The sequence below is a fragment of the Enhydra lutris genome, unplaced genomic scaffold, assembly GCF_002288905.1.
Source record: "Enhydra lutris kenyoni isolate GAN:26980312 unplaced genomic scaffold, ASM228890v2 scaffoldscaffold11, whole genome shotgun sequence".
NCBI classification, from domain to species: Eukaryota; Metazoa; Chordata; class Mammalia; order Carnivora; family Mustelidae; genus Enhydra; species Enhydra lutris.
The window spans coordinates 37,552,731-37,580,082 of record NW_019154095.1 but is presented as its reverse complement, the minus strand read 5'-3'; the positions used below and the strand labels follow the sequence as shown (position 1 = coordinate 37,580,082).

Here is a 27,352-nt window from a genome sequence, read left to right as displayed (position 1 = left end):
GGTCTAGGAAGTAAAGTCACGTCTACCTTAGCAGGAGAGCTAAGGGAGCAGAAATAGTTCTTATTAAATACAACAGAAAATATTACACATTAGTAAGGCTTTTTCCTTTTCCCTGCCCAAATGTTCCAGTATGGTGTTGGGGGACTTCGTGATGATTCTGTGCCAGAGTAGAGTGGAGAAAGACCATCCAGAGGGGACGGAGAGCAGCTGGGGGAGGGGAGGTAGGAGCCGTCACAAGAAAAAGAGTAGGAAAGATGGCTTAAGGAGAAATCCTGTCAGAACTACGAGACACTTTGCTGTTTACATATTTTATTTTTCCTTTGGTGTATAAAACTGAATGCCAGTTTATTCATTTATAATACAGACTGTGCATATCTTGCAAATAAAAATATTCAGGGTTTTTGATCAGTGCCCCTCTCCCCGAGGGAACATTCACTTGGGAAGAAAATGACAATTAGGAGGTTGCTTTGAGGATGTAAAGTTAGAACGAAGGGTTTACTTCAGCTGGGCCAATGCAGGGACTGATAAAATAAATATTCCTTCCTCTCAGCAGGGGTTTCTTTTCCTAACGAGTGGAATATTCATACCCATCCATTGCAGAGGTCTTCTGTGCTAAACACTGCAGATTAAACAGAAAGCACTTGTCCTTTGAGTTCCGGACGAGGCTGCAGGCATGGAATTTATACCCTACGCTCTCGCTTGTGCTTGTGATCCCTTTCTCCTTCAGCTGCCAGCTAGATACCGATCTTCCTTTCTTATTAAAAATTAATACATGTGGGGCACCTGGGTGGCTCAGTGGGTTAAAGCCTCTGCCTTCGGCTCGGGTCATGATCTCAGGGTCCTGGAATTGAGCCCCACATCGGGCGCTCTGCTCAGCGGGGAGCCTGCTTCCTCCTCTCTCTCTCCTGCCTCTGCCTACTTGTGATCTCTCTGTCTGTCAAATAAATAAATAATATCTTAAAAAAAATTAATACATGAACACTGAAGAAACTTGACAAGAAATGAGCTTGTGTATTCTTCACAGGAGAAAAAGAGAGAACAAGAGGACTGCTTATGACCACAGGTAGTGAGCATCAGGGCTGGTGTTAATGAATTCAAGCACATATCTTACATCACGAAACGAGCTGTTCATACCCAGACTAATCCGGAACATTGTGAAGTTGTCTTGACTGCTTTGGTGAGGCAGCATTTAGAGCTTATTAGAGGCAAAAGATGTCATGAAAACTTTTTAAACTGCTAAGAAATGGGACAGAGACTAGTTCTTGTTAGCGCTTAGCCTTATGACCTTAGGCAAATAATTGATCTCTTGGAACCTGTGTCCTCAATGAGGCTATCATAATCACACTTTCCTTACTGGATTTTGTGAGGTGCACACTTACATGCTAAATACTGAGGAAAAAAAAGATGAATAAGGCACAAACTTGCCTTAAAGAAACTCAGAGTTGAGTGAGGGACATAAACATTGTATAAAAAAATTGCTGTAATCCCACAATGTAGGTGTTTATTTAACATTCTGCACAAAGCTCCATGGAGACAAAGGGCAAGTTGATCCATGCCAGGACGAGTCAGGGATGGTGTTTCTGAGAATTGGTATTTGAGCTAGGGGTCTTTGGGCTTGAATGGATTATACCAGTTGGCGGAATTGGGAGCCAGGGAGCAGACGGGTGCATTCTTGGGTACATTCCGATCAGAAGAACTTACTAACCCCCAGCAAAGTTGGCCTGAGCCAGCTTTCATGTAATTTCAGAATCCTGTAGCTATAGCAGAGCCCTGCTTTCCATCAGGATCTTTTAGCAGAGAGAACAGAATTAGTTCCTTTTCCCTGAAATCATCCCGTGATGATGCTCGTGTCCCTTCATTCAGGAGCCATTTCGTGTGGGTTCATAGACAGTTGACAGTTAGCTCTTTGAACACGGATCATTTTCTATCTAGTCAAGTTCTAGTCGTGAGTATTGTACTTATTTATGTCAGAGCTCCTAGGGAGGGCTTGACTGGGCAGACAGATGGGGGCACTGGGACTCACACTAGTGTTACTTGGGGACATGGATCTGGTCAGATCCATGATTTACTCCACTCATGTTCTGGTTCTGCAAGTAGTGTTGGGGACAGTTTATGGAGGGGAAGATGTTTGGATTTTCAAAGCAAGAAGTATTTGCAAAGATCCTTTACCAATGAGCCCTTTGAGAACTTTTGCTTCTGGTGTATCTTGGAATCTGTGTATCTTTGAAAACTTGGATCTACCAATGATTTATTTCTTAAATCATTTCTATAGCTTTTCATAGTCATAACATAAGGACAAATCAGTAAGCAGGAAAAGAAGCATAGTGAACTTTACTTAAAAAAAAATTTTTTTTTAAGATTTTGTTTATTTATTTAGAGAGGGAGACAGAGTCAAGCAGACTCTGTGTTAAAACCAGAGCCCGACATGGGGCTCAATGTCATGATCCTGAGATCATGACCTGAGCTGAAGTCAAGAGTTGGACACCTGACTGACTGAGCCACCCAGGTGCCCCCATAATGAATTTACTTTTTGAAAGAGATATTTGATGCTTTTATTAGGGTGTGTATACATTTCATAGGTGAATATGTCATTTGTCTTAGGCATTTTGACATACCAGATACAGCATGGAAGCCACTCCAGTCCCTCACTATGGTTGTGACAGTTAATATTGGTAATTATTTGGCCAACTTTCTTTTTTACAGACTTATACCCAAGGATTGGAAGACAATATACAAATAGACAATGGCCAGCCCATATATAAAGAGAGAAAGAGAACTTTTATACACTTAAAACTAAAGTAACATTGGGTTTCAACTGTAACAACAACAAAAAAAAGTTAAAAATAAATAAATAAAATTAGAACTTTGACCCACAACCTATAGCAACCAGCCTTGGAAACCAAACCAACCAATGTATAGTAACCAGCCCAGGAAGCCTGCCTAAGTTAAACCTAGAGGAAGTCAGACCACTATCTCTAGTAACAATCCAGGAAGCCAAACAATAACCCCTGAAACAATAGGCCCCAAATAGTCTGGACATGATGAATACCTGATAGCTTTCCTAACTTTTGTCCCTGCTTCCACCTTGGAACCAACCAGAGAAAGCCAAATAGGCACCACAAAGCAATCACATAAGGATACACACTTGTAGTTTGCCTATTTACAACTTCCACACAGGAACAGCCTCCAATCAGGGCACACCTGAGGCTGCCCCTTTATACCGTTACATACCTTTCCCACCTGTCTTGCCTGTGAGTCTTCTCCAAAGGCACGTGATGGAGGCTAACATCCTGGCTATGGGAAGCTCTAATAAATAGCCTTTCTTTTTTCTCATTCAGTTGGTCTTTATTTTCATGGGGTTGCAAAATGGGGATAAAAATGGGGATAAAAAGGACATCTAATGCACAGTTTTCTCATAAGGCCCAAATTAGATAGCTCCTTTATTCAGGACTCTGTTTTCAAAGGTCCTTCTCCCAGGAGTTGTCATCATCGCTTCCCTCTCCACCAATACCCTGTGTTCTTAGAAGAACGTAACTCTCTGTTCCACATGCCTCTCCATTCTTGCCCATCCTTCCCACTTCTCTGTTTCCAGGGGCTATGATGGGTTTGTATCCCAGTCTTACCTTACTGAGAACAGTTTCATGGCTGCCCTGAATACCCCAAAATTGAGTGACTTCTGAAAACAGAAAACTTGTTGCTGAGTTTCCATGCCCAGACTATGCATGAACCTGGGCCCACACTGATTCCTAAAACTGATAGGGCTGATAAGTAACGGCAGCTGTCCCTTCCTTCCCACTTCTTAGCCTTCTGGGAATACATAGTAACTCCAAATTTACAACCAGATGAACAGAAGTGCCTATTACTATTCCCAAGGTCTATTGTCATTTCTGCTCCAGGTGATTTGACTTTCTTATTGTTTCTCAAAAACATAAAATTCATTTCTGCCTCCTATTCTGACATTCCCAGCTTTTTAAATTCCTCCCTTAATATGCTTTACTGTTTAGAATACTCATCTGGATATTCTATATTTTGTTTTGTTTTGTTTTGTTTTTTACCCCTGAAACTTTAGAGTGAGGCATTTTCCTCCTGAGGCCACAGAATAAAATTAAATGTGAAATAAATTGTTATAGTTGATTGCCTTAGAGAAATTTTCTGTAATCTTGTGAGCATTAGAGCCAAAAAGGACTTTAGAGAACATCTAGTTCATTGAAAGTCTCAGGTTTTCAAGTTACTTTTTAGTATCTTCTCACCTGCTTTGGGAAAAAAGAAATGTCTACTTATGGAACAACATTTTTAAGTAAAAAGATGATTTAGTTTTGTTTTTATTCTGTAAGGATAAGTAATTGCCAGCAAAAATCACCAGTCGGTATTAAGTAAATAGTGTTTTGACATGGAGTTAATAGAATTCCTTCTAAATGGAGAAACTTGACATTTGGTTAGTGTGTTCAAGCTTATCACTTTTAAATACTTGTATGATTTCCTATAGGTCTGCAACATTCAGCAGAGCTGGAGAACCTCCAGGATCACTTTTATGCGTCCCTAAAATCCTGGGTTTCTCCATCTTGTGCCAAAAGTGAAAATAAGGCCCTAGGCACTACCATGACTTGCCCAAACTGGTCAGGCCTGAGATTGAGACTCTCCTTGCTTCCCTAAGTTCTATTCCTATGCTTCTCCCCCATATCTTGAAATTATATCTTATATTTAGGTGTTGAAGCCATTGCTGGGTCCATAGCCAGAGAGCACTGCTGTTCTGGGGCAAAGTAATAATAGCTGGTGGTTAGCACGCACTTCCCACTTCCATTCTAAATGCTTTACATACATTAACACATTTAATCCTCACTCCTGTGTAGGGTAGGAACTATCATTATCCCCACTTTACAGAAAAGCAAACTGAAAGAGAGAAATTAAGTCCCTCGGCTCTGGTTACAACACCGATAAGTGGCAGAGACAAGGCTGGGGAAATATAAAAGAAAACCAAAGAAAACTCCTCTGGTACTGCAAACAAGCTCCCCATGTCACTTCTGGAGATAGGTAGCAAGCAGCTAATAAGTACGACGCATGTAGAGAGAAAGGACACGGATCCTTCCCCAACAGATATCAGGATCTGTTTGGGGGGCAGTGTCCAGTGTGCAGTCATGTCTTCTAATACAGTGTGATAGCTGCACAGGTGTGACCACAGACATCTCCTGGAGCAACGTCTGGCATACTTCAATGGGTCCCCAACCTCTTCTGGTAGAATGGGGCTGGACAGAATTGCCTGGAGAAAGCGGACTGAACTGATTCTTGAGGGATACGTGGGGGTGAGTCCAGTGAATAAGGGCAGCAAAGCGCTCTTTTTTTTTTTTTTAAGATTTTATTTATTTATTTGAGAGAGAGTGAGAGAGCACAAGCAGGGAGAGAGACAGAGGGAGAGGGAGAAGCACGTCCCCTCTGAGCAGGAGTCCCACATAGGGCTCGATCCCAGGACCCTGAGATCATGACCTGAGCTGAAGGCAGATACTTACTAACCCACTGAGCCACCCAGGCGCCCCGCAAAAGGTTCTTCTGAGTGTGGAGTCAACATGAGTAATGTCTTCAGGAAAACCAAATTCAAAGGTATTTCTAGAGCGTAAATGCCAGTGGGCGGCTGTGTCAGATTCCCAGGATTGCTGTAACAAAGTCGCACAGACTGGGTGGCTAAAAACAACAGAAATTTATTTTCTCACAGTTCTAGAGGCTACAAGTCTGAATCACGGTGTAGGCAGGGCCTCCCTCTGGAGGCTCTGATTGAAAATCCGTTCCATGCTTCTCTCCTCGCTGCTGGTGGCTGCTGCCAGTGCTTGGCATTCCTCAGCTCATAGCTGCATCACGCCAATCTGCTTCTGTCTTCACCCGGTCTCTTCCTTGTGTGGGTCTCTGTGTGTTCTCTCCTCTTCCTGTAAGGACGACTGTCACCGGATTTAGAGCCCACTGTAACAATCCAGTATGATCTCATTGTAATTAATTCATCTGCAGAGACCCTATTTTCCGGTGTCACCTGTTCAAGGTGGACGTGAATGTGGGGTGGGAGGAGCACAGAATTCACTCAGTGCAGCAGTGGAGACCAGAGTGAAGTGTGGGATGTTGGGGAGAGGTTCAGACGTATATTATCCATAATATTAGCATTTACTTTGTCAAAATGTGGTTTTCTCCAGGGGTCTGCAGCTCAGTTCATGAGCACTTCTCAAAAAGAGGTGCATTTACCAATGAGAGCTGTGTGCTTTGACTTCCAGCTGTGCATTTAGAGCTAGAAGTGGGGATTTTGTCCCTGGCTCGGCTGCATATATTAGTTTTATAACTTTGTTTTGGACTTTCTAAACCTTAATTGCTGTGGTTGTAATCAGGGCCTCTGAACGCTGCCGGGCCTACCTCTCAGAGTCGTTAAGGGGCTCAAACAAAACCTCCCTCTTCGTGAAGCTGCAAGATAAATGGTAAAGTATCTGTGGACTGTTCTTTCATCGGGTTTTTCATTTCTGTCTATTGGTTGCCATCTTTCGTCCCCACCGTGCAATACACAACTCTCTAGTCCAGTAGGGGCAGGCCAGCTGTTTTCCTGTAGGACACCTGAAGGGCAGTTAGGACATCAGTACGGGTGAGGTCATGTGGATTTATAAAACAAGGGTCAGAAATAACTGCTTGTCAGCCTCAGACCACTGCCTATTCTGGTGAGGTCCACAAACCAGGAACGGTTTTTACAGCCTTACGTGTTTGGGTCGGGGGAGTGGGGAGGGATTAAAAGAGGACTATATTTTTTCCTTCCCTATCCCCCAAGCCCCCCTGCTGCCTCTCAAATTCCTCATATCAGGGAGATCATATGATAATTGTCTTAAAAAATGAAATAAGATGGGATCGGGAGGGAGACAAACCATAAGAGACTCTTAATCTCACGAAACAAACTGAGGGTTGCTGGGGGGAGGCAGGCTGTGGAGAGGGTGGTGGGTGATGGACATTGGGGAAAGTATGTGCTATGGTGAGTGCTGTGAATTGTGTAAACCTGGTGATTCATAGACCTGTACCCCTGGGGCAAATAATGCATTATATGTTAATAAAAATAATATAAAAATAAATAAAATAAGAGTATACTGCTGTGTGAAAAATACATGAACTTCAAATTTTCATGTCCACAGATCAAGTCTTTTTGGAACGCAGCCGTGTTCAATGTTAACAGCCCTATTCACAGGGCAGCAGCCGAGCTGGGTTGCTGCAATAGACTTGATGTCCCACAAGCCTAAAATGTTACCCCTCTGGCCCTTTGCAGAAAATGCTTGCTGCTCCCTGTGCAAGCCGGGTCGTTTTGGTGAAGAAAGAGGAATTTTGTCCCTCCTCTCGTTGCGTGTCTCTCTCCTCTCAGGAAGGATCCCTTTCCATCATTCCAGACTCTCAAAGCTGCCTTGTCCTTGTTCCTTTAGAGCTTTAGTTTCCTCGTGGCGAGTTGAGGGTTTTGACCAGGGGGAAGTACCATTCCAAACCTCTGAGTGAGAATAGACACGTGGTGTCTTGCTTAGGTTCTCTTGATGCAGATAGTTTGACGTGTCGGAATGAGTTCTGTTAGACGAATTTGTTTGAAGCCGGCAGCACTGGGGAAGCAATGGGGAGAGTCGGTTTCTCGTGCCCTCTACACAGCAAAGCCAGCTCAGGGGAAGCCAGAACTCCTGGGTTTTTGAGATCATCCTGATTCAGAATACACATTCTTGTCCCTACAAATCAAGAGTATGTCCTGCAAAGTCCAATATTTCCTCTCTAAAGTGTACCCAAAAGAGGAATCAGAGTTTTGTTATACAGACACACCAGATAATAATTTAAATGAAAAAAAAAAAAAAAAAAAAACCCCAGAACTCCTCATTAATGTGAATGTGCAGCATGGCATTCTGTTATCCATGACTCTCTCTGGGCCCCAGACTAGACCTCTAGCTTGGGACTGTGGTTCTGAAACTCATTTATATCATAATTATTACTTTGATCTAAAATCTGATCCAGAGGGGAAGAAGAGAAGGATGCATCAAAAGACAGCTATGAATTTTTTTTTTTTCCCTACAACAGAAGTAATATAGTGGGTCTTTGGGTCTTTGATTCTACTGTTGACATATCCTTGAATCATTCCCTTGTTAGCTAGTCATTAATTAAGCCCTCCTTATGTGTCAAGCTCTATGCTGAATACTTACTAGAAATGTCATTTGAACTTGACAAATACAAGTAGGAATCTTTAGTGCTTCTATTTAAAAAGGGGTTAAGGGGCACCTGGAAGGCTCAGTTGGAAGAGCATGCGACTCTTGATCTTGGGGTTGTGAGTTGGGTATAGAGATTACTTAAAAATTAAAAAAAGATCTTTAAAATTATTTTTTATTTATTTTATTATTTATTTATTTTTTAAAGATTTTATTCATTTTTTTGACAGAGATCACAAGTAGGCAGAGAGGCAGGCAGAGAGAGAGTGGGAAGTGGGCTCCCCACTAAGCAGGGAGCCTGATGCGGGACTCAATCTGAGGACTCTTGAGACCATGACCCGGGCCAAAGGCAGAGGCTTAACCCACTGAGCCACTCAGGTGCCCCTAAAATTTTTTTTTTTTTAGAAAGGAGTGAAGTCTAAAGCTTAGGTCAAATACTTCTCTCAACTCCCAGACCTTGAGAATGATACAGGCAAATTCAAACACAATACTGTTTGGTACTAGAACCCGGAGCTCTGTGTTACCGTACAGGCTTTATTTATTTATTTATTTATTTATTAAGAAATACTGACTTCCTACTAAGAGTCAGGTACTATTTTGATTGCTGAGAATTTCATGATGAAGGAAATAGATGCAGTTGCAATTTACAGAGTTTATAGGATAGTGGGAGAAATGGGCATTTTTTTTTAAAGCATACAGATATAGAAATGAAGGACAGTAATGGAAAAGCATAGACTGGGAAATCATAGGTCTTTGGGATCAGAGAAGCTTTCCCTGAACAACTGATGCTTCAGCTGTGTCTGAAAGTTGAGTGGGGGAATCAGAAGAATGCCAGGCAGAGGGAGAAGCATGTTCAAAGGCCTCTATAGTCAAAGAAATCATGGCACACTTGAGATAGAAAATGAAAGCCAGTGTGGCTGGTATTCAGAGACGGAAGCAGGCAGTGACTTCAGATGCGGAGAAGGGATTAGTGGAGAGAAGAGTGGAGGTGAACGGTTGAGCATCAGACTTTCAGGAGGCCGCTGAGGGTACGGATGTGGGTGAGGCTGATGGCAGCAGCAAACGATGAGAAATACATGGATTTGAGGGATAAGTTGTAAAAATCGATCGACTGGGTAATGGATCTGAAACAGAAGGAGGTTTCTGAAAACTTCCAGTTCAGAACTTGCCCTGGGTGGTTGCTGTCCCTCTTACAGGCAGGGTAATTTTCTTCCCTAAGGGCAAAGAGAGCAGGAAGATCTGAGAATCAGGATGGATTTCGAGGAAAACTCTTTCTCCATGCTGTTCCATGCCGATCCCGGCTGAGCAGAACTAAAGTTGCCTAGAGGTGAATTTGCCTCCAGCCGCAGGGTAGGGGACAGCAAGGGAGAAGTGTCTGGTAGACTTTTGTCCTCCAGTGAAGGTTTTCTCCTTTTTTATTGGAGCGTGAGGCCAAGCCAGGTGCCATCCCAGGAGCTGGATCTCACGGAGGCACAGGCTAGAGGTTCCCTACAGGTGCACTGATGTCCAAGGTCGGGACAGGGTGCTGAATGAGTTCAAAGCAGTTACCAAGTGCAGGGGGTGGGGAGAGGAGAGAATTGGAACTCTGGTATCCTGAAGTAAGATAGCAGAGAGTTCTTTGGAGGCTTCTAGAAAGACAGATGCTAAAGTCGTTGGTGGTTAAATAACGTGCTTCTAGTAGGAGGACTGGGGTTATTGAGACAGTTGGAATAACTCAGATATGGTTTTAGGACCTAGATCCAGTGACTTCCAGTGAGTTTGTTCTGTTCCTCCTTAGCTCAAAAGGCAGAAATGATAAGACTCACAGTTTTAGATTTTATGAGGGCAGGGACCATACCTTATTCATCTTTTTATCTCTTCCCACAGAGGTGTTCCATAAATTATTGTTTGTATTTTCATAGTAAGGTATTATCCTATTTTTCTCCAAAACAATTATGATTAAAAATAGTTTTAATAAAAACTATGTAAGGGGAATCTTACAGAGTATTACCATGAAATTACATTTTAGTTTAACCCTATCAAAGTGCCTTGTTAAATGGAGATTTTGTAAAATTGGGTTTGTTCAGGAAAATCTGGAAGTCATGAACAGTGTTTCTCTGAGGATCTCCACCAGGTTCTTGGTCTCATGTGGGTCATTGTGTGCCCAAAATATAAGGGCAGGGGGAGGATTTAGGAGGTTATGCTGTCACTGCCCAGGCTGGTCTCTCCAGCAAGTGCTTCTGGGGGTCACCCACATCTTTTGGCTCCATCTCTCCTGTCTGTAACCACCCCGCTTACTTATTAGCTGCCCTCTCAGTGGCTGCACTGTGACCAACTGTTGCTTGTCTTCTCCTGTCTGCCCTGGAAGCTTGACCCTAGTGCACCACAAATCAAGACTATTCAAATGTGCAGCTAATGCTTCCCACCTTCCCACCCTATTTCAGCCCTAAGAAAAAAGGAAACAGAGTCTGGAAGTTCTTCTCTGGAGGACGTTTTGGTGTTGCCTCCAGGGCAAGCAGGTGGATCAGACTTACTGGGTGTGGTGAAACATGGAGGAGTAGAGGTCAAATGCCTTAGCATGTGTCTTTCAGGTCTTTCACTTTGCACACCAAATGGGCTCTTAAAAATGAATCACAATTTTTTTGTTTGTTTTGTTTTGTTGAGGGTAGTTAGAATAAAAGAATTCTGGGGACCATAGACTTCTCTAACTTCAGCTCTGAGATGTCAGTCTCTATGTTGCCTTTCCTTTCCAAGAGGCTAACAGGGGAGTGTGGGAGCCCCTAGACGCAGCCTGATGGCTCACTAGCATGTGGGAACCGGGTTCTTTGGCTCGCTTCCCTGTCTGCTGTTTCCTCTTTTCAGGTATCTGCATCTCAATTGATCTTTCCTATCTCAGTTTTTTTCCCTGATGGATTTTCTTGGTTCATATCCTAGAAGCTCACAAAACAGAATTCTGTTCTTCTCTTAAATCCCAGCTCTTTCCTGAAAAAATTTTACCACTCACTTTTAATCAAATGTCTGCCCTATGTGTCTGGGTCCATTTATCTCCAACTCTTCCCTGGCTATGGGGAGGGGTGTGAGAAGATCTTGCCTCCCTTCTTCCTTTTGTCCTACACAGCACAGTGAGTCTTTACTCTCTTAAGGCTATGTCATAAATCATGCCTGCTGTCTTCCCATTAGGCGACCCCATGTGCCCATTCTGTTTCTCCTTAGTAACCTCTGGGCATTCCTCATGCTCAGAATATTATTCTTGCAGAACAAAGAAGTCTGTTTCCTTCACTACATTCTGGTTTGTGACTGTTTGGCTTTGTTTAGGTCAATGTGTTCTTTTAGGAATATATATTTTTTTCTTCTTGCCCTAGAAGCAGCCATGGGTTGTGCCATTAGAATACAAGATACATTTATAACTTTATGTGACCTGGATTTGGTGCAGGTAATGCTGAGACAATGATGAATGTGCCCTGATAAACACCAGAAAGCCTTGAGAAAACACATTGAAAAATAGGGATGATGCACTGAGTTCTACTAATTTGAATTAAAATGTCTTTTTTGGGCTTGGATCCAGTGTCTCGTGCCCTTGCCCTCTATCACAGATGATACAGGGAGCTCCATGTACGTGGTCTTACATAATTTTCAGAGAATTTTATCATGTGAGCATTATGGTGCCCATTTTGTAAATGAGATCAGGAAGGTTCAGAGAGGAAAGAAACACACAAAACTAGAGGTCATCTGACTCTTGGGCATTTTCCACAAACAGCCTTTGATGCATTGCATTTCTTTAAGAACATCCTTTCATTTCTGGCTCAACCATTTCCCATGTTGGTGACATTAGTAGTGCTAGATTCCTGTAGAACATTCTTTATGGGAGTGGACCAAGGAATTCTTCCAGTCAGGGCTCCAGTGGATTGGGGTGATGTTCACTGGGTCATCCTAATCACATACTTTTTCCCCCTCAGGTCCCTACTAAGGGTTGATAGCCTTACAGATATTGAGAATCCAAGAGGCAGATACTATGGGGCCTCCTGTTTCCATGTCATGTAAAGGAATGAGCACAGGCATTGGGGACAGACCTGAGATGAATATAGCCTCTATTTCCTGCTAGCGGGTTGACCTTTTCAAGTTCTCGATCTTTTGTAGACTTAGTTAGCCCATCTGTCCCATGACTCAGGTGAGGAATGAACGTGATCTTGAAAGTAGAAGGAGTAGGGAGGGCAGGGCCTGGGGTTAGGTGCCTGACAACCGTCACTTCTTTCCCCTGTCTAATGCACTGGGTAAGGGTGACATTCTATCTGATACTGTATTTGATCAGGAGAAAACACACACTAGACTGATGCAAGTGAGCTGGTACAGAAATTAATCAGTCCGTATTCGAGGACCAAATGCTGTCGAGAGAGATGTTTTCTGTAGAAGCTGTAAGTAATTGCCAAGGAACTAGAGAAACTGAGAAAATATTACAGTGTTCAATAACATTCTTGTTTTAAACAACCTAAACTAATACAAAGAGGGAAAAATATGGTGTTGGCATTAGCACATCGGGGCTTGCTTGGAGGAACACGTATGTCTTGTCGTTCCTTGGCTGTTATCCAGCGCCAATATTTTAGTCTAGCTGGAAGAGAGTCAGATATTTGGAACAGCTCCGGGTGACAGCGTGCACTCCCCTCAGCCACGTGCACAGCGCGGTTGCTCATATTCCCCTCCCTTCTGCTCACAGGTGGCGTTGTTCAGTCATGGCACAGTGACTTTAATAGATATTAAAAATGTGGCTGTTTGAGTGTGTCATTCTCGAAACCCCATTGAAACTCTCTGTGGAAGCATATATGAATGAGTGTGGTCCTGGGCCATTACTTGCTGCAACAGGAACTGTTCCTCTTGATCTGTGACATTGAATAGCCAAAGAGTCTTGTAATCATGTATAATTTGTCTATTAGTTTTGTCTTTTTGCCAAGCATAGTTAAAATTGTGTAGCGAAGGAGACTATTTTTATTGTGAATTCCTGATGAAAAAAAAAGGCACTTTTCTTCAGAGTTATTAACTTGGTTTTACAGTTGACCTTTAAAGGAATGTCTATGGCTTCAGATACTCAAGAGCTCAGCAAATATTATCCTCCATATAATTTAAATAGTCATTATAGTTTGGGCTATAGGCACTGAATGTATATCAGAAGATATGATGTTGTTTTTTTTTTTTAATTTTTGAAATTTTATTGTAAAGGAAAAAAAATCTTGTTTTATTGGTGCATTGAGTGATGGTTGACCTTTTCTAATTAAATTTCCTCTTCACATTTCAGCTGTACATAATTCTAGAAGGTCACTGGTTGGCATTAGCAACCCCAGAAATGAATGGTCATGATGTCACATCCTAGAATTGACAAATTAGTTTGTTTGATATCCCATTATCCATTGTATCCATTGTTGTAATGAGGGATGGAAACATTCAAGATGGATTTAAGACTTGAAATTTTCTGAAAACCAAGAAATAAGAGTCTTTAATGGGTTTTTCTGCCCATCCATTTCTCCATACAGATTTTTCATTTTTATGTTTTTTTGTTTTGTTTTGTTTGTTTGTTTGTTTTGCATTATGACATAATGTACTGGACAACAGTTCTCTGCAGTCTTGTCAGGTAGAAATAAAACAGAAAACTGTTAGTCCAGTCTACATTTCATTTGGTCTTCAAGAAAGGGTGAGAAATCTTGGATGGGTCATTAATTGTTTATGGATTGTTTCCTCCTCTGGACTAAATGACCACTTGTTGCTTTCTGATTTTAATTAATTGCAATTTAAATATTCTCTGGTAACCAATATTATGATTCATAAATAATCTGGATCAGTGGATTGTTTATAATCTCAGATATTTCTCTTTTATAATGCAATAATTATTTACCCATACAATCCATTAATAATTGCTTTGTACTTATTCCAGACACCGAGTAAGTGGTGAGCAAAGCCAGACCCAAAGTCTTTGCCTTAAATTGAAATGGCAGCTCTGATAAATGCTCTGGTTGAGTGGACAGGGTGCTGAGGGAGATCATTCAGGAGAGGTGACCTGTCTGGGAACTGAGGGAAGACTTCTCCAAGTAGTAATTCCCATGTGGCATCTGAAGAATGCACAGGCATTAACTGGGTAAAAGGGTAAGGGAAGTTTCTAGGGAGAAGGAACAGCATCTGGGGATAGACAGAAGGCAAGTGTAACTCGGGCAAAACACAGCAGGTGTGATGGTAGAAGAGGTTAGAAGAGTCAGAGAGTAGGTGGGAGACCACTGAGGTTTTTAGGGGAAGGTGACAATGTAATTCGTCATCCAAACTGGGACATCTCTGAATGTGAAAGGGCACTATTGATATGAAGCTGGAAGAATGGGTATAAGCCAATATGTAGGATGGAAAACTCTACTTAAAAGCCATTTTAGGAAGTTTTGGGTTTTATTTTAAGTACAACCAGAATCCACTGAAGAGTTTTAAGCCAGGAGACTAAAATGTTCAGATTTCACTTTTAAGAGTCATTCTGACCCCTATGTTCTTGCAGTAGCCAAGATAGGGAAGCAGCCCAAGTGTCCATCAGTGGAGGATGAATGGATAAAGAAGATGTCACACACACAAACACACAGACACAGACACAGACACAGACACAGATACAGACACATACACATACACACACTGGAATACCACCCATCCATAAAATAGAATGAAGTCTTATCATTTGTGATAGTATGGATATAATTTGAGGGTATTATACTAAATAAAATAAGCCAGACAGAAAAAGACAAATACTGCATTTTCACTTATAAGTGAGATTTAAAAAAAAAGAAAGAAAGAAAGAAAGAAAGAAAGAAAGAAAAAGAAAAATGAAATGAAACCCAGGCTGGATAGATCCAGAGAACAAATTGATGATTGATGGAAGGGAGGGATGGGAGTGGACAAAATGGATGAAAGGGATCAAGGGGTACAGACTTCCAGGTATAAAATAAATAAGTCATGGAGATACAAATATAGCATGGGGAATACAGTCAATAATATTGTATTAACTTTGTATGGTGACAGATGGTAGCTAGACTTATTGACTTACTGGGATCAGTGTAATATATGCAAATGTCAAATCATTGTGCTGCACACCTGAAACTCATGAAATTGAGTCTATTTTTATTCAACGAGAATAAATACAAAAATAAAAATCACTCTGTTGCAATGTGAAGAAAAGACTAAAGGATGTCCCAGAATGGAAGTGAGTAGACCTGTTACATGTCTGTTATCAAGGTTTAGGGGAGTTAGAACTTAGCAGAGGGGAGAAGTGAGCAGATATGAGAGAAGTTAAAGTGTACATCATCAGGGATGGAGAACTGATTGCACGGAGGGCACTAACTTGTTTCCACCTGTTTATATCCACATCCTTTGGTATTATCCTCCCCACCGGAGTCAGGGTTTAGCTAGGTAATTTTGCCACTGGATTCATAGCAAGTGTATCATAAGCAGAGCCTTGAAAAACATGCATGCATTGTTCTTAGGCTCTTGATGCTCCTGGACTCTTGCAACCAATCTGGGCTAGCTGATAGGAGGATGAGAGAACATGTGGAAAGAGTCTGGTCATCCCAGCAGAGGCCATCATAAATCTGGAAACTAAGCCAGCACCAGCCAGGCAAACAGCTGATGGCAAATGTGGAGAGCAGGCAAACCTGGCTCAGACCAGGAGAACCACTCAGCTGAGCCCTGCCTGAATGGCCGACCTGCTGAGTCATGGACTGAGATAAACAATTGTTTGTTTGGCATGGTTTCTTACATAGAGTAGATACAGAAGCTGTTCACTGAGAGGAGACTGTGAAAGAGAGCCGGTTTAATTTAGATGTGTTGACTTTGAGGAAGTGACATCAAACAGGAGTGTGTTCTATAAGGGAAGCTTAGCTGATTATTACCAAAGTAGTGATAGAGGATAAAACTATCTATAAAACAAAATTTTGTGCATTTTACTACTGTATGTTCAATACAACAATACTGAATGATCTATTTTTGTTTCCTCAAGAGGGGAGTTGAGTGTTGAGGACTAACAAATATTAAATGTCCCTTGGCTCTCTTACTTCCTGGCACATGGGGTTGAAGGACAGTAGTTTTGATGACATTAGAGACATTATAGGATAAGCCCATTCTCTGGCTGGAAGTGGGGCCTTGTTGCCTGGCAACTCTGGCTCTGGGCATAGTAGAAAAGAAAGAAGTGTGTGGCTTAAAGCCCTCTTTCTGTGTTCCTCTCAGGGCTTCTGTGCTTGACACTCAGATACTCTCATCACTTCTCCAAGTCCTTTGCTTGGGAAAGGACCTTACAAGCTTAGTTCATACTAAGATGTGAATGACTGATAAGCGTAAAGTCTTGTGTTACATAGACACTAAATATTTTGTAGTACTTTTTAATAGTTGAGGTATAATCGATATAGAATATTACATTAGTTTCAGATATATAATTATAATTCAGTATTTGCATATAATGCAAAATAAATCTAGTTGACATCTGTCACTACACATAATCACAGAATTTTGGGTGTGTGATGAAAACTGTTAACTTTTAATGTTTTAGCAACTTTCAAATATGCAGTTATGGTCACCATGCTATACATTGCATCCCCATGATTTTATTTTATAACTAGGTGCCTTTTGACAACCTTTACCCACTTCACCTATCCCCCACCCACCTCTGGCAACCACCTATCTGTTCTGTGTATCTAAAACCATGGTTTTGATAATTTTTGTGTTTTGGTTTTTTTAAGATTCCACAAGTAAGTGAGATCATATGGTGTTTGTCCTTCTCTACTTACATACTGTCTTCAAAGTCCATCATTGTCACAAACTACAAAATTTATTCTTTTTTATAAAAGATTTGTTTATTTTAGAGAGAATGTGACTGAGCACAGGTGGGAGGGACAAAGGGAGAGGGAGAGAGAGAGTCTGAAGCAGACTCCCCGCTAAGTGAGGAGCACAACTCAGGCCTCGATCTCATGACCCTGAGATCACAACATGAGCTGAAACCAAGAGTCGGATGCTCAACTGACTGTGCCACACAGGCACCTCTAAAATTTACTCTTTTTTATGGCTGAGTAATATTCCTCCCTCTGTGTGTCTATGTCATATACCACTAAATCTTAAACAAGAAGAAATCTCTCCGTGTTCTGAGAAATGCAATTATATGAGTATGGGGAAGATGTTTTAATATGAAATTTAGTTGGACTACTACTCTGCAATTTGCTTTTATATATTGAAAATAGAACCCCATGGTCACAGAACTGTGGACTTTTAGATGTTTTCAAATCTAGAATAATGACACTCCAGTGGACTTATGTTTTATCCCCACAAAAACCTGTTTCCCCTCTTACATATCTTTTTTGATTTAATAATACCAAACTTCCTCCATTTCCTCAGGCTGAAAACTATTGAATTATATTTGGCCTCACTCACCTGCCACATTGTAATCTTGGGATTTTGCCCAGTCTAATGCTCTTCACCTCATCTCTGTCCCTTCCTGCTCTTTCAGAAGGAGATCAAACCTTCATCAGCTCCTACTTGGCTTGATGTCTCTTGCCTCCTCACCCTTGTTCTAAATCTCTCTTGTCTTCTAACCAGCCTAAAAATGTCACCAGGATTGCCTTTCTTATGTCTAGATCTGATCTTGTCCTAATCCTCTTTGTACAGCTTCGATGATGTACTTTCTTGTAGGATAAAGGCTAAACTTGATAACAGAGCATCCATGACCCCTTCTGAGGGCTGCCAAACTAGGGCTTGACTCACCTGTTATTTTTGCTTGAAATCAAATAGAAATTGCAGGATACTAAGGGCAAAGACTGGCTGAAGAATTTCATTCACCCTCATTCCCAGCCAAATATGGTGTCCATCATTCTATGCCTCTGTCTGAAGATGCAATTCTAGAGCTATACAAGGGACCTATATCCAGGGTAAGTGTAGCTTGGTCATTCAATTGGAGGGATACTTGCGAGTTATTGTTAAGCAGTTCTAGGCAATTATACCACAGAGGGGTGCTGAAGTGGCAGAGGGATCAGACCCCATATATTCTTTAACTTAGGACAGAAATGGCAGGCCCCTAAATACATCTGATCACTTTTAGTTTGCCTCATTTGGGACACTGATGAGCAGTGTTTCCCTGTATTTTATAGAAACATAAAAGAAATCAAGCATCATGAATAACCAGCTGGGGGCATATAGATGGGTCACGCCCCATGGCCTCTCTTCTATTTCCTCACCCCAATACCCAGCTCCCACCCTGAACAGGGCTTTCTTCTATCTCTGCTGCCTGGAGACCCAGAGTTCTTATAGAATCTGCATAAAAAACCCAAGACATTAGACACAATCTGTGAATCCCTTTGGCTTCCCTTCAGAAAGAGACATCTAACATGCATTGCCAGGGAACCTTCAGTCCCAGGTATGGGATTGTCTCTAAAGAGTCTCTTAATGGGCTTTCTTTAGCCCATCCTGGTCCTTCTGGACTCAGCTCCTGGCATTTACCCAGATGGACCCTAAGATCATGTCAAATCAGATACTCTTCATTCACCACAGGCTAGGATTTACCACTAGCTTTGTTTCATTTTATTAAGGCTGTTCACCCTCTCAGAGTGAATGCCTGTTCTCCCCCTTTCATGTCTTGAGGAGGCTACCCTCATTCGCGATACAGCTCGCATACACCTGCACCATGAAGACTACCATGACTTACGACCCCTCCTCAGCATTCTGTTTTGTAATATATGTGTGTGTGTGTTTCCTGTATACCAAGGGCTCCCCTCTCTCCATAATAAGGCCCAGAGGGTAGGGATTATATTAGTCCTTTTCCATAGGAGGTGCTTATTAGCACATATGGGGTGAGAGAATCTATGAATGAGAGAATGACCCTTGGGTTTCAGCCAGACATCTGTCAGTGCAGAATGGCATTACTTTTAAAGTGGACTTTTGGTTCTTAGGAAATACTTTGCGGGTGACCTCAGATCAGCTGTCTGGGGCTCTTGCCTGACATTCTGGGACCGTTAGGAAATAGGAAGGAAGATCCCTGCTCAGCTGTCATCTTGGGTTACTGCTTTCAGGTGTTAACCGAAGTGACCCAATTAAGCAAGTGTTTTAAAGCCCCGAATTCTTGTTCAGTAGAGAAAAAGCTCAATTATTCACAGACTCCTTTCAAAGAAGTCTACATTTTGCAGACACAGAAACCAGGTTACGTTTTGTCAAGCAGAACTATTTTATTATTTCCCTTTCTGATTATAAAATGATATACAATGATTATTATTTTCTATATTGTCTTATTTATTTATTTTCATTGGAAATGCAAATCCTATTTTTTTTTAAATTTAAATTTGCTTAGCCAATATATAGTACATCATTAGTTTCAGATGTAGAGTTCAATAGTTTATCAGTTACATACAATACCCAGTGCTCATCACATCATGTGCCCTCCTTAATGCCCATCACCAATTACCCCAACCCCCAACCAACTTCTCTCCATTAAACCTCAGTGTTTCCTAGTGTTGAGAATCTCTCCTGGTTTTTCTCTTCTATGATGACTTCCCATTCAGTTTTCCTTCCCTTCCCCTATGGTCCTCTGCTCTGTTTCTCATGTTCCACATATGAATGAAACCATATGATAATTGTCTTTCTCTGATTGACTTATTTCACTCAGCATAATACCCTCCAGTTCCATCCACATCAATGTAAATGGTAAGTATTCATCCTTTGTAATGGCTGAGTAATATTCCATCCATTTTGTGTGTGTGTGTGTGTGTGTGTGTGTGTGTGTATGTGTGTGTATACACACACACCACATCTTCTTTATCCATTCATCTGTTGATGGACATCTCGGCTCTTTGCACAGTTTGGCTATTGTGGACATTGATGCTATGAACATTGGGGTGCAGGTGCCCCTTTGGATCACTGCATTTGTATCTTTGGAGTAAATATCTAGTAGTGTAATTGCTGGGTCATAGGGTAGCTCTCTTTTTAACTTGTTGAGAACATCCATACCATTTTCCAGAGCAGCTAGCTGTTACAGCTTTCATTTCCACTAGCAGTGTAGGAGTGATCCCCTTTCTCTGCATCCTGGCCAACATTTGTTGTTTCCTGTCTTGTTAAGTTTAGCCATTCTGACAGGTGTGAGGTGGTATCTCATTGTGGTTTTGGTTTGTATTTCCCTGATGCCGAGTGATGTTGAGCATTTTTTCATGTGTCTGTTGGCTTTTTGTATGTCTTCATTGGAGAAGCGTCTGTTCATGTCTTCTGCCCATTTCTTGACTGGAGTGTTTGTGTTTTTGGGTGTTGAGTTTGTGAAAATCCGATTCTTGAGAGCTATCATTAATAGTATGGTATAGATCCTTTCTGGTTTCTTTACTTGGCTATAACTGCATGCATATATAGATGTATATATATATATATATATATATATATATATGTACACACACACATATATGTGTGTATATATACATAATTTTGATAGTTATGTTTCTATAGTTGCATATGTATATATACGTACATAACATTTATATATAAGCTATATATATTATTTATATACTAACTATATATTGGCAGAAATATTTCTGCCAAAATATATATGTATATATGTAGGTAGTATATATAAAATGGGGTCACAATTAGTAATGTTCTGCCTAATAAAACAGTTCAGTCAAATTCTTATTCAAACACTTAACAGATACTTCTTGTCATTTTCAATGGTTTCTCTTTTTAATATCACATTGAATGAATATTCTGTAATTTATTCCATCAGTCTCTTCTTAATGGTTATGCATGTTATATAAACTTTCAAATTATGTTTTTGTGCACTTTTACAAGTATTTATTTTGATTAAAGTCCTACTGATGACATTGCTATGTTAAAGTGTATGCACATTTTATAGCCTTTTGATACATGGTCATGTTGCCCACCGAAAAGATTGGACTGATTGTATTCCCACTATCAGTGTATGAAATTGTCCATTTTACCTTATCCTCACAAATACTGGATATTACTGATCTTTTAATCTTTGTGAATTTTTTAGGTTTTAAAAATAAGATTTCATTATTTGATACAGCTTTGATTACTGGCAAGGTTGATTATCATGTCCTGTGTACGTTCATCTTTCCTAAATATTCATTATCTTTTCCAAATTCTATATTATGTCATTTTTCCTTAATTACTGACTTGTACTTTTGTTTTTTATCTCTCTCCCCACCCCACACCATTTGGGCAATTGTCTTCTAACTTTGAGGGATGTGTGTGTGTGTGTGTGTGTGTGTGTGTGAGTGTGTATTTGTCAGAAGTCAATACTGTTCAGATGAGGTTTTGCTGAAAGAGATGAAACCAAAATCAACTGAAACAAATTCTGCCAGAATGTATGAAGTAGTTTAGAAAGAGGAAATGGAAATGTAGGGGAGCACTTTTGCACCTGAGGTCCCTGCGAGTCAGCTAGCATGTTTCTGCTCCTGCTTCTCATTCCTCGAACATTTGCCCTGGTCTGTTCATTGTATTTGCACAGGAGGTATACTTTTTAACCAGGGAATCCATGAACTTCCATGGGATTTGTTGGTAGAATTCTAGAGATCTGCAAAGTTAGATGGGAAAAAAATTATATCTTTATGTGCACTGACGTCTTGAAATTTAGTATTTCTTTCTACTATAAATGTGAGCAACCAGCCATAGTAATATGTAGCAGTTCCTGATAGCTGACACCAATAAAAACCACCACTGTTCTAAAATCACGTGCTATTGGAAAGATCTTGTATTATAATTTGTGCTCATCACTGTTATGAAGTGAAGCTAATCTTATTATTTTATTAAAAAATGTTACTCTTTTGAGTAACATTAACAAAAAACATTAAATATTTTAATAGTTGCATTTCACTGTAATTGGTTTACTTTATAATCCTGTATGTTTTGTTTTGTGTATTTACAAATAATTATTTTGAGAAGGGGTCTCTAGGCTCCATCAGACTACCAAAGGCAACCAATGCATATACAGGTTAGGAATCTTTGAGCTGGAGAAAGTGGTAGAGTTACTAGATGATTCTAACTTATTTCTTGATGAGAAGTTAGTGTTCCTTCCTTTGCCTTGACTCCTCCTTTCCCAGGATCCTTCTATCTTCTCTGGAATACCTGTTGTGGGCCCCTGGAAGCTTTTCAAATGTTCTATCAAATATATTAGCATCTATCCATATTCCACATTAAATACATTTTTATTATAAACATTTGAAAGAATTATAGTAATTTTACTTTTTAAATTACTTGATTATAAGAAACTAATTTAATTTACAGCTGACTGATTTCTTGACAACCGTTGTGCTTACTCAGGGGTTCTTGCAAAGTAGGAAAATCTGAAATACAAATTGTTTTCTAAATGTAATGAAATTTTTATGAGCACTAAATTTAACAACTAATGAAGTTGACATAATGATACATTTTATGTACATTTAATTAAACATTTGTAATAGCGATTTTGTAGTTTTTCTTTTTCTATTTTGGAACCGATTTTTTTTAAAGTCTGTTTTGTGGACAGTGGAAAGCACCTAGGCCCTGAGGCCTTGCTTGTCCTCCCAATGGGGCAATGCTTCCAGAAACAGCCTTTGCACAGAACACATCCTTCACCTCCTTCACTTGACTGAAATCTCCTCCGTTTTGAGGGCTCTTTCCAGTCACCATCCAAAGGAGCAGATGCTGCTGGCTCCCCCTTCCATGAGGCCTACAAACAGTTCAGCCTATTCCTAGCTCCCCATGTCTTCCATTTATCCTGCAAAGCCCTCTCCTCCTTCCAGGATCGTTCCAGCCACACACACCAGCCTCTAGCTCTACTTAAACCAATGTGGATGGTCCTGTATCATGTGCCCTTTGACTGGTGAATCTACAGTCTCTTTTCCCTGCTGCTGTCCAGCCACTGCCTTGACCAACTCTCACAACTTGTTGGACAAGCCATCCTGCCTCCCAGACTCCAAGCTTTGAAGCAGGGTTTCAGCTTTGTTCTAGGTGTATCTCCAGCCCCCCAGACAACACATCGTCATCTCTCAAAGAGAGATTTACTACCTGAGAATGAATGAATGATCTTTGTCTTCCATTCCAGCTCATTGCCCCCAATGCCTTCATCATTACCCAGTGCTGAACCTCTTCAGAGGTGTTAAAAAGGCAACATAGAAACTTCTGGTCACAACTTCCTGTTCCTCTGGCTCTCCAGCTCTTACAGGCAAAGTTACCTTCTCTTTACCACACTGGGATCTCCAACCCTTTCACTCTTTTCCTTTTCAGCTCATCCAGCTCTTACCTGTTGGTTTTGCTTCTTTCAGTGCTCTCCCAGACCAGTCTTTCACCAGCACCTTCAGTGTCCTAGCAGTAGTGACAATGCTATTGCCATATTAGTGACTCGCTTTACTGAGTACAGCCAGGGCACTAGACCCTTAACTGCAGGTTTTAGAGGTGTTCTTTCTTATGACTCTTTGAAGTGGGTACTATTACTATGTCCATTAAAAAAACTAAGTTGAGGATAAAATAGATGAAGTAACTTGCTTAATATCAAATAATTTAAAAGTTACAGAGCTGATATTTGTCATTCCTTATGACCTCTCTCTCTCTCTCTCTCTCTCTCTATATATATATATATATACAGAGAGATTTCTAGATAAATCTCTCTCTCTCTCTCTCTCTCTATATATATATATATATATATATATATCTGTGTTTATAGGTATATCTATATGCCTATAGATACATAGATATTAAATCAGATCTCCTCTCCACTTCCTTACCTTGGGCACATTTACACTGGCATCTCATCTCATTTACCTCCCACCCACAGGGACAACAAGCACCGTGAGAATGTTGGCCAAGGTTACCAATGACCTGCTAATGATCAGTGCCAGTGGGACTTTTTAGTCCTTGGCTCACCTGATTTGAGCATACAACAGCAATGACTTCTAATGTTATTAAAACAAACAAATGAACTCGTTCTCAGATTCTATGACTTTTCTTTCATCTGCTGTTTCTCTGACTTTTTTTTCATTCCCCTTTGATGACTTGCCTTTCATTAAGTCGTTAAATTTTGATATGTTTAGAGACACCACTCTTGGCTCCCATCTCTTCTCTTTCTGAATATTTTATTTGTTTTCTTTCACTTGCTGCCATGGCTTCAATCACACCCTACCTACTCACATTCAGCCCTCCCTCCTACTTCTAGATCTGGATATCCACATGCCTCATGGATTTCTCCATATGGGGCATCTGGAAGTCCCATAGGCACTGCTTATGTTTAGTCAGAACCAAATACATCCCCTACATTTCCAGTCTTGGTAAATTAGGCTCCAGTCTGTGTATCCTGGGGTCATTCTTGTTTCCATCCACTGCTTTCAGTGCGTAAGTAAGTCCCATCTATGTACTCACTTAGTCTCTCTGACATATTTCCTCCAATTATGGCCACTCTGGTTTTTGCATCCGCCTGGCTTCACTCCTACCCATCGTTCAAACAGCTGGCAGAAGATCCTTCTTTTTTGATCCTTTAAAATCCATTTCTTCATGACCATTCCCCTGTTTATACTATTACTTCCAATCTCATCTGCTTTCCTTCTTGGGGGCTGTTTCCTTTTCCTCTTCTATAATTTGTCATAAAATACTTCTAGCATGTGTGTGTGTGTGTGTGTGTGTGTGTGTGTGTGTGTGTGTTTGTATTTATAAATTTTTTTCTGGTTTGACTACTTTCTTCCTAAACAATCCCCATGCCTTTACATTTTGTATCTCCAGTGCTTGCTGTGTACTTTTCTCACAATTGGTGCTCAATAAATATTTACTGCATGAATGAGGATCACAGGATGCTACTTTGAGATTGCAGCTAAACGTTAGTGCTGAAAGATATAAATAGCAGTACCAGGAAAGCAAAGGCTTCTGGGTAATATCAAATTTGAGAGAAAGAACCTGCCATTTTCTGACTGATGTTGGCTCCTTATTGTTGGTATAACATTGTCCACTGGGTTCTTCCCTTTAATATCCTGTGCATTTTTATGGTGGGCCTTTTGCAGTAGGCCAGCAAAAGTTAGAGGAGCTATCATCATTTTTACCAGTAGGCCTTATATGTTTCCTTAGACTCAGTACCTCAGCCAGCAAATGTACTCCTCTGATGTCCTTCCTTCCTCATATTCCTGAGACCATTGAGCTCAGGTAAGATGAGTCAGGCTCTTCCTTATTCCATCTGGTGGACTGTAAGTTTGAAAAGTCAGAAGGTAGACAGTGTATCATGTTTCTGCTGCTCTGTATTGCTATCTCATCTTTCCTTTTTGCGTTTCTCTGTAACTCATCTGGGATGCTTAGCTTTTAAAAAAAATCCTGACTTCTATTCTCACCTCAATTACCAACTTACTGTGTGGCCTGGAATAAGTCACTCAGATTCTCTGTGCCTGCTTCTTTTTCTGTAAAAGAAAGATGCTTTCCAAGTTTCTATCCTGGCATGATGTTCTGAGATTTTAAGTACTGTGGTGGTTCCTGTAGTTAAACGCCCATATGCCTTTGTTTGCAGTGTCTTAATAGAGTGATGCTTAGCTCACTGCTTTAAGAGGACTGTTGCCTGTGCTGAACACCATACTTTGCCAGGGATGGTAGGTAGATTCTCAAATGTCCATTCTCTGTGAGGAGAGTTGGAAAAGTAAATGCAATACAAAATATATTTCCTCAGGCTTTATAGTGGGTTAAATCCCTGAAACCAGTTCTCAAACATTTTTATCAAGCTTTTAACTCATATCTTGTATTTTAGTAATTAAAAAAAATCTGGCACTGTCCCATAGCAACTTATTTCTAGATGTGTTTCCTGAGGCAAGGGAAATAAAAGCAAAATAAACTATTGGGAATTCATCAAAATAAAAATTGGCACAACAAAGGAAACAATCAAAACTAAAAGGTAACCTTTGGAATGGGAGAAGATATTTGCATATAAAATATCTAATAAAGAGTTAGTATCCAAAATGTATAAGAACTTATCAAACCCAACATGCAAAAATGAGTAATTCAATTAAAAGTAGGCAAAAGACATGAATAGACATTCTTACAAAGGAAATATGCATATGGCCAATAGATACATGAAAAGATTCTCAACATAACTTATCAGAGAAATACAGATCAAAACTACAGTGAGATATCAGTTCACACCTGTCAGAATGGCTAAAATCAACAACACAAGAAATGGCAGATGTCAGCAAGAATGTGGAGAAAGAGATACCCTCTTGCGCTGTTGGTGGGAGTGCAAATTGGTGCAATCACTGGGGAAAACAATATGGAATTTCCTCAAAAAGTTAAAAATAGAACCACCCTACAATCCAGCAATTGCTCTACTAGGTATTTACCCAAAGAATACAAAATACTAATTCAAAGGGATACATCCGCCCTGTTGTTTATAGAAGCATTATCCACAATAGCCAAATTATGCAAACAGCTCAAATGTATGTTAACTGATGAATGGATAAAGAACATGTATATACACAATGGAATATTACTCAGCCATAAAAAGGAATGAAATTCTGTCCTTTGCAATGACATGGATAGAGCTAGAGAGTATTATGCTAAGGGAAATAAATCAGTCAAAGAAATACAAATACCATAAGATTTCACTCATAAGTGGAATTTATCAAAACAAATGAGCAAACTTGGGGGAAAAAAAGAAAGAGGCAAACCAAGAAACAGACTCTTAACTATAGAGAACAAACTGATGGTTACCAGAGGGCAGGTGGGGGGAGGATGAGTGAGACAGGGATGGGGATTAAGGAAGTGCATTTGCTGAGATGAGAATCAGGTGTTGCATGGAAGTATTGAATCACCATATTGTACACCTGAAACTAATATTACACTGTGTGTTCACTAACTGGAATTTAAACAAAAAACTTCTAAGAAATCTGGTACTGTCTTACTGTCTAGAAATGGGCTCTTCTAGATGACAATCATTTTCAGATAATTGGTTACTGTGAGCACTAAAAATATTTAACCATGTTGATGGGATCCTTATAAAATATATGGAGCATTATGTTATCCTCTGTGAACAGAAAATATTGAATATAATGTAACTTTCCTGTGTAACTAAGGACATCTCTTTTATTCCTTTGTTTGACACGTATTTATTATCTCCAAATATGTGCCAAGCACAGTGCTAAGTATTGTGTATTTACTATCTTCAGTATACACAGATTTATTACCACCATTACTTATCACTTATC

The 27,352-nt window shown here is 40.4% G+C and overlaps 1 protein-coding gene across 1 annotated transcript in view; it reads left to right on the top strand.

Moving 5' to 3' along the window:
* The window catches only part of LOC111144606 (zinc finger matrin-type 4), a 369,394-nt gene that overhangs the window by 127,013 nt on the left and 215,029 nt on the right, over window positions 1–27,352 (top strand). The gene's annotated exons all lie outside the window — the stretch shown is intronic.